This window comes from Nycticebus coucang, chromosome 3, assembly GCF_027406575.1.
Source record: "Nycticebus coucang isolate mNycCou1 chromosome 3, mNycCou1.pri, whole genome shotgun sequence".
Lineage (NCBI taxonomy): Eukaryota > Metazoa > Chordata > Mammalia > Primates > Lorisidae > Nycticebus > Nycticebus coucang.
Genome location: NC_069782.1, coordinates 129,477,934 through 129,485,373, shown reverse-complemented (window position 1 = coordinate 129,485,373; position 7,440 = coordinate 129,477,934). Strand labels below are relative to the sequence as shown.

The 7,440-nt window shown below is 42.4% G+C and overlaps 1 pseudogene; it reads right to left on the bottom strand.

Moving 5' to 3' along the window:
• Positions 1-6,837: 6,837 nt before the first annotated feature.
• LOC128582038 (galectin-1-like) lies at positions 6,838-7,225 on the bottom strand (annotated as a pseudogene).
• Positions 7,226-7,440: the final 215 nt, after the last annotated feature.

Sequence of the window (7,440 nt, the reverse complement as noted above, 5' to 3'; positions counted from 1 at the left end):
AAGGATAAACAATTGATGGAATATTCATACAGTAGACACTTGGAATAGAAAAGAATGAACTTCAGGCTGGGCACGGTGGCTCATGCCTGTAATCCCAGCACTTGGGAGGCCGAGGCAGGTGGATTGCTGGTTTAAGACCAGCCTGAGCCAGAGCAAGACCTTGTCTCTAAAAAAAACAGCCAGGCTTTGTGGTGGGTGCCTGTAGTCCCTGTTACTTGGGAGGCTGAGGCAAGAGAATTACTTAAGCCCAGGAGTTTGAGGTTGCTGTGAGCTGTGACGCCATGGTACTCTGCCAAGGGTGACAAAGTAAAACTCTGTTTCAAAAAAAAAAAAAAAAGAATGAATTTCAGGAGAAGGCAAGAATGTCACTTCTCATTACTCTTCTTCAACATTGTACTGGAAGTCCTCTCTAACACAATAAGATATGAAGAGGAAATAGCAGGTATGCTGATGGAGAAGAAAATAATGAAATTGTTTTTATATGCAGATGACATGATTGCCTATGTGGAAAATCCAAAAGAATCAACAAATGTATGGTGCCCCACGATCATACTAATGTACACAGCTATGGTTTAATAAAAATAAATAAATAAAAAAAAACCCTCTTGTAGTTAATAAATGATTATAGCAAGGTCGTAAGATATAGGTAAGTATAAAAAGTCTATCACCTTCCCATATGCCAGCAATGAGTGAGTGGAATTTGAAATTAAAAATATACTATTTACAATAGTGGCCCCCCAAATGAAATACTTAGGTGCAAATATAACAACATATATACAATATCTATATGAGAACACTAAAGAAACTGCATTTCCAGAGAGACACACCAAGCAGGATTGAAAATGGGCACTCCAAGGGGATTCATAACTGATTTCAAAAACCCTGATGAGCATAATGGTCTCAGAGAATCCCCAACCAGACTCTTATCAATATCAATGATTCCAACATGTACTTGCTGTTACCACAGGATCCGGCTAGTTCTATACCTCTGATGAACAGAGTGTCCTTTGTGACTCATTAGCCACACACTTTGATCAACAACACAGGTGATTCCAGCATGTTCTTGATACCACAAGATCAAGCCAGTTCCACAATATGGAAGAAGCATCAAGAACATACCACAGGTCAGCATGGGGGCTCACACCTGTTATCCTAGCCCTCTGGGAGGCCAAGGTGGGAGAATCGCTTGAGCTCAGGAGTTGGAGACCAATCTGAGCAAATGTGAGACTCTGTCTCTATTAAAAATCGAAAAAGTTAGAGGACATAGTGGTGGGTACTTATAGTCCCAGCTACATGGGAAGGAGGATTGCTTGAACCCAGGAATTTGAGATTGCTGTGAGCTAGGATGATGCCATAGCACTCTAGTCTGGGTGAGAGAGTGAGACTTCTCGTCAAAAAAACAAAAAAAAAACAAAACCACATTCACCCACAAACAATACGAAGAGTTGTAGACTTTGTTGGCTCTGTTGGTCACATCACATTCTCAGATAAAAATCTGCAGATGACGTGTATTAGATCATGTACTGGTTTCATACTAGTATTGAGTACATTGGATATTTGCTTTTTTTTTTTTTTGTAGAGACAGAGTCTCACTGTACCGCCCTCGGGTAGAGTGCTGTGGCGTCACACAGCTCACAGCAACCTCTAACTCCTGGGCTTACGCGATTCTCTTGCCTCAGCCTCCCGAGCAGCTGGGACTACAGGCGCCCACCACAACGCCCGGCTATTTTTTTTTTTTTTTTTTTTGTAGAGACAGAGTCTCACTTTATGGCCCTCGGTAGAGTGCCGTGGCCTCACACAGCTCACAGCAACCTCCAACTCCTGGGCTTAAGCGATTCTCTTGCCTCAGCCTCCTGAGTAGCTGGGACTACAGGCGCCCGCCACAACGCCCGGCTATTTTTTGTTGCAGTTTGGCCGGGGCCGGGTTTGAACCCGCCACCCTCGGTATATGGGGCCGGCGCCTTACCGACTGAGCCACAGGCGCCGCCCCGTCTGGCTATTTTTTTGTTGCAGTTTGGCCGGGGCTGGGTTTGAACCCACCACCCTCGGCATATGGGGCCGGCGCCCTACTCACTGAACCACAGGCGCCGCCCGATATTTGCTTTTTCATTCTTACGATACTTCACTAAGAAGAATGTGTTTCAACTCCATCCAGGTTAATACAAAACATGTAAAGTCTCCATCTTTTTTTATGGCTGAATACACTCACGTAAGAGAAAAACTCAATTCAATTCAAGTTTGGGGGAGAAAGAAATGAGGGAAGGGGAAGAGGAGAGAGAGGAAAGAGAGGGAGGGGATTGATGTGGTCCCACTTAATAGGCACAATGTAAGGCACACCTTTTGGGTTCGGGACACAACTACAAGAGGGATTCTACCTAACAAATGCAAATATGGTAACCTAGTTATCTATACCTCACATGAACCTAAAAAAAATCTGCCAATGAAACTAACTTGGAAACTTAACTTACCACAGTCAACAGTGAAGAACACAGTGTTATGGAACTCAGAGAGGAGGATGTAAGGATTATAATCCAGCTGTTTTTGTGTTTGTTTTGTTTCCTCAAATGTCTACTCCATGAACAGACCACAATTATCCTTCTTCCCACATGTCCAGGTTTGGTTCAGGAACAGGTGATTCAAATTGCAGAAGCAATAGCAGCAATAACAGTCACCAAATCAACCAAGCAAGATTCTTCCAGCCATGAAGAATATGCCTACCTCATCAGAAGACCCACCAATCCTTATTCATTTTTTCCTGCTTTTTTTTTTTTTTTTTAATTTCCACAGCTCCTTTCCACCTCAGCTCATAGACCTTTCCAATGGAGCATGGGACTATATCTTCACTAAGAGTCCCACAAATGATTTTGCAGGATCCTCAGTTGGAAGGCTGGTGGCCACAGTTCCTGCTTTGCACTCTGATGCCTATGGCATAGCTCAAATCATAGAGCTATTTTCCTGATGAGGATGAGATATCCACATATTCCTTCTATTGTCTATGTCAGTATCTCTCACCCACAAAACCCAGATAGGAGGACAAGTTTCCTCTCTCAGCACCTTTGCTATTCCAGCTGTAGTTCTACCTCCTGGGCAAAACTGGTTCAACATGACAAGCCAATGTCTTGAAGCCTATAGTCTAAGAGACAGTCTTGAATGGCAGATCATCTCCAATATGGCAGACTTTGGATTTCTCTGATCAAAGTACTAATACAGAAAAGAAGTCTTCTTGCCTCTTATACATGACAGACAACTATATGTAAAACTATGATGAAAGAAATCAAAGAATCAAATGAATTGAAAGATATTCCATGTTCATAGATGGGAAGACTCAATATAGCCAAGATGTCAGTTTGTTTGTTTGTTTTTGAGACAGAGTCTCACTATGTCGCCTTTGGTAGAGTGCTGTGATGTCCTAGCTCACAGCAACCTCAAACTCTTGGGCTTAAGCAATTCTCTTGCCTCAGCCTCCCAAGTAGCTGGGACTACAGACATCCACCACAATGCCCAGCTATTTTTAGAGTTGAGGTCTTGTTCTGGCTCAGGATGATCTTGAACGTCTGAGCTCAGGCAATTTGCTTGCCTTGGCCTCCCAAGTGCTAGGATTACAGGCATGAGCCACCATGTGTGGCCAAGATTTTAGTTCTTTCCAACATGATCTATAGATTCAATGTAGTCTCAATCAAAATCCCAACAAAGGCCAGGTGTACTGGCTCACACCTATATAATCCCAGCACTTCGGGAGGCCAAGACAGGAGGATCACTTGAGTCTAGTAATTTGAGACAGCCTGGGCAACATAGACACTGTCTCAAAAAATAAAAATCCTAGCAAGTTATTTTGTAAATATCAACAAACTACCTCTAAAGTTTATGCAGAGAGGCCAAAGACTTATGTAATTGTCCACACAATATTAAAGGAGAAGAACAAAGTTAGAGGACTGACACTACTCAACTTTAAGACTTACTACAAAACTACATTAATCAAGAGGGTGTGATACTGGTGCAAAAACAGACAAATAGAGCAATGGAACAGAATAAAGAGCTCCAAAATAGACCTATATACATACAACCAACAGATCCTTGACAAAGGAGCAAAGTCAATACAATGGAGAAAAGACAGTCTTTTTAACAAATGGAGCTGGGACAACTAAACATCCACATGTAAAAGATGCAGACCTTACACTCTTCCTAAAGATTAACTCAGAATTGATTATAGGCCTAAATACAAATGTGTGTATAAGACTGTAAAACTCCTAAAAGATAGATAGCACAGCAGAAAATCTTGATGAGGTTTGGTTTGGCAGTGACTTTTTTTTTTTTTAAATAGAGATAGGATTTGGGCTGGGCATGGTGGCTCACTGCCTGTAATCCTAGCACTGTAGAAGGCTGAGGTGGGAGGATCACTTGACTCCAGGAGTTCAAGACTGGCCTGAGCAACATAGCAAGAGTCCATCTCTAAAAAAAATAATAAATTAGTTGGGTATGGTGGTGCAATCTTTAATACCAGCTACCCAGGAGGCTGCGGCAGGAGGATCATTTGAGCCCAGGAGTTCAAGGCTGCAGTGAGCTAAGATCACACCACTGCTCTCTAGCTTGGGTGACAGAGCAAGACCCTGTCTCAAAAAAAGACAAAGATGAAGACAAAGACGAAGAAGAAGGAAAATGAAACATTCTTATCATATAACTGAGCAACTTTGCTCTTTGATACTTACCCAAAGGAACTGAGTACCTATGTCCACAAAAACCTGCATACTGATGTTTTTGGAAATTTTATTTATGTTCACTGAAACGTGGAAGCCACCAAGATGTCCTTTAGTAGGTGATTGTATAAATAAATCATGACACAATGAAATATTGTTCAGAGCTAGAAGAAATGAGTTATTAAACCATGAAAAGACATGGGGGGGGCCTAAATGCATGCTGCTAAGTGAAAAAAGCAAATCTAAAAAATGTATATACTGTATGATTCCGACTATGTTCTGTTTTTTTGTTTGTTTTGTTTTTCCAACTATATTCCAGAAAGGGCAAAACTATGGAGACAGTAAAAAGATCAGTGGTTGCCAGGAGATAATGGGGTGGGAGGAATGAATAGGTGGAACACAGCATTTTTAGTACAGTGAAACTATTCTGTTTGATATTATAATAATGGACACATCATCCTACATTTGTCCATACCCACAGAATGTACAACACCAAGAGAGAACCCTAATGTAAATGATTGGCTCTGGGGGATGATGATGTGTCAATGTAGGTCATCAATCACAAAAAATATACCACTTTGGTGGGGGATGTTGATAATGGGGGAAGCTATGAATGTGTGTGGGTAGGCAGTATATGGGATATCCCTGCACCTTTTGCTCAATTTTGCTGTGGGCCTAAAATTGTTCTAATACATTTGCGTTTAAAAAAGAGAAAAAACTACAAATACTAGTGACAACATGGACGATTTTCAAAAATGTGTTTACCAAAGAAGTTAGATACAGAAAGTGCATACTGAATGATTCCCTTATATGAAACCCAGTAAAAGGAAAAACCAATCCATATGTGGTTGCCTAATATAGTGGGAACTGGTTTGGAAAGGGGCCCAAGGGAAGTTCTCATGTGATGGAAATGTTCTATGTCTTGTTTTGGGTGGTGGGTTACCCACGTACAATTGTCAAGATTCATCAAACTGAGTACTTATGACCTGCACATCTCATTGTATGGTAGTTATACCTAAACTGAAAAAACTAGCAAGGGTGGGGAACCAGAATGTGAGCTCAGGAAAGGGTGGTCTAAATTTTGCCTCAATCATTGATTCATACAAAATGCAATAGATATTTATTGAGCCCTTGCTGTAAACCAGCAACTGTTCTTGAAGTGAGTAACACTGATGAACAAGTTCCATGTTCCAGCCTTCATGGAGCTTACATTCTAGTGAGAGAGACAAACAACTAACAAAATAAATAGATATATAAGGTCAGGTGAAGAAAAATAATAAGAGGATTTAAAGTAAATTGTTCAACAAAATGCAAGAACTTTCAAGTTTCTGGGCATTAGGCACAATGGCTCACACCTGTAATCCTAGCACTTTGGGAGTCCTAGGCAGATGGATTGCTTGTGCTCAGGAGTTCAAGACCAGTCTGAGTAAGAGCAAGACCCTGTCTCTACTAAAAATAGAAAAATTAGCCCTGCATGGGTGGCGCCTGTGGCTCAAGGAGTAGGGTGCCGGTCCCATATGCCAGAGGTGGCGGGTTCAAACCCAGCCCTGGCCAAAAGGAAAAAAATAAAATAAAATTAGCCCTGCATTGTAGAGGGCACCTATAGTCTCAGTCATTTGGGAGGCTGAGGCAAGAGGATCACTGAAAGCCAGGAGTTTGAGGTTGCAGTGAGCTATAACGATGCTACAGTATTCTACCCAGGGTGACAGAGTCAGACTCTGTTTCAAAGGAAAAAAAAAAAAAAGATTCTGGGCATTATCTTTGCTCAAGAGGAACCTAGACAAAGCACTCTCTCTCTCTCTCTTTTTTTTTTTTTTTGGTGGTGGTTGTTTATTGTTCTGTTTTGTTTACTTACTGTCCACTTGCTTTACATTCCTGTGTTTCAGTCTTTGTGCCTAATAATTTTCCTAGCTGAGTTCATACTTGGCTATGGCTTTTTTGGCTCCCCTTTGGGGCTACAAATACTGTCACCAGGACCTGCCATCACGGAAGTTTGTAGACTTGGCCCCAGAGTAGGCATAATCTCTATTGCATGAGTACAGGATGTTCTAGGAGATATATATATATATATAATTTTTTTTTTTTTTTTTTTCAGGAAGAGCAGAGGCAGCTGCCTTTATTGGTGGTCATGGGCCTGCTGACTTCAATCAAAGGCCACACACTTGATCTTGAAGTTACCGCCTCCAGGTTGAGGCGGTTAGGGAACTTGAATGTGTAACCATCTGGCAGCTTGATGGTCAGGTCTGCCTGGTCAAAGCCGATGCACACCTCCGCGACACTTCCAGGCTGGAAGGGAAAGGCAGCCTCCCACTGCTCCGCTCCCCAGGCCCCGCCGTCCTTGCTGTTGTGCACAATAGTATTGGCATCCCTGTGGGTATCGAAGCGGGGGTTGAAATGCAGGCACAGGTTGTTGCTGTCTTTGCCCAGGTTCAGCACAAAGCTCATGGCGTCAGGGGGGCCACCTTGCCCCGTACTCTGAGGCAGTCCCCAGGTTTGAGATTCAGGTTGCTGGCGACCAGACCACAAGCCATGATTGAAGCAGGAGGATGTTCCAGGACTGGTGCACCAGCCATCTGAAGATCTGAAGACTCCAACTGAGAGACCTGTTCTAGGATATATATTAATAGTATCCTGAAGGAAGAGCCAGCCAGCAGAGCCCCACTCTCTTAACCTGAGCTTTCATCCCTGCCTGCCCCCTGCTGAGGTTGAGATCTTTCTGAGAAATTCTATGCTCCAGCTCTTATTT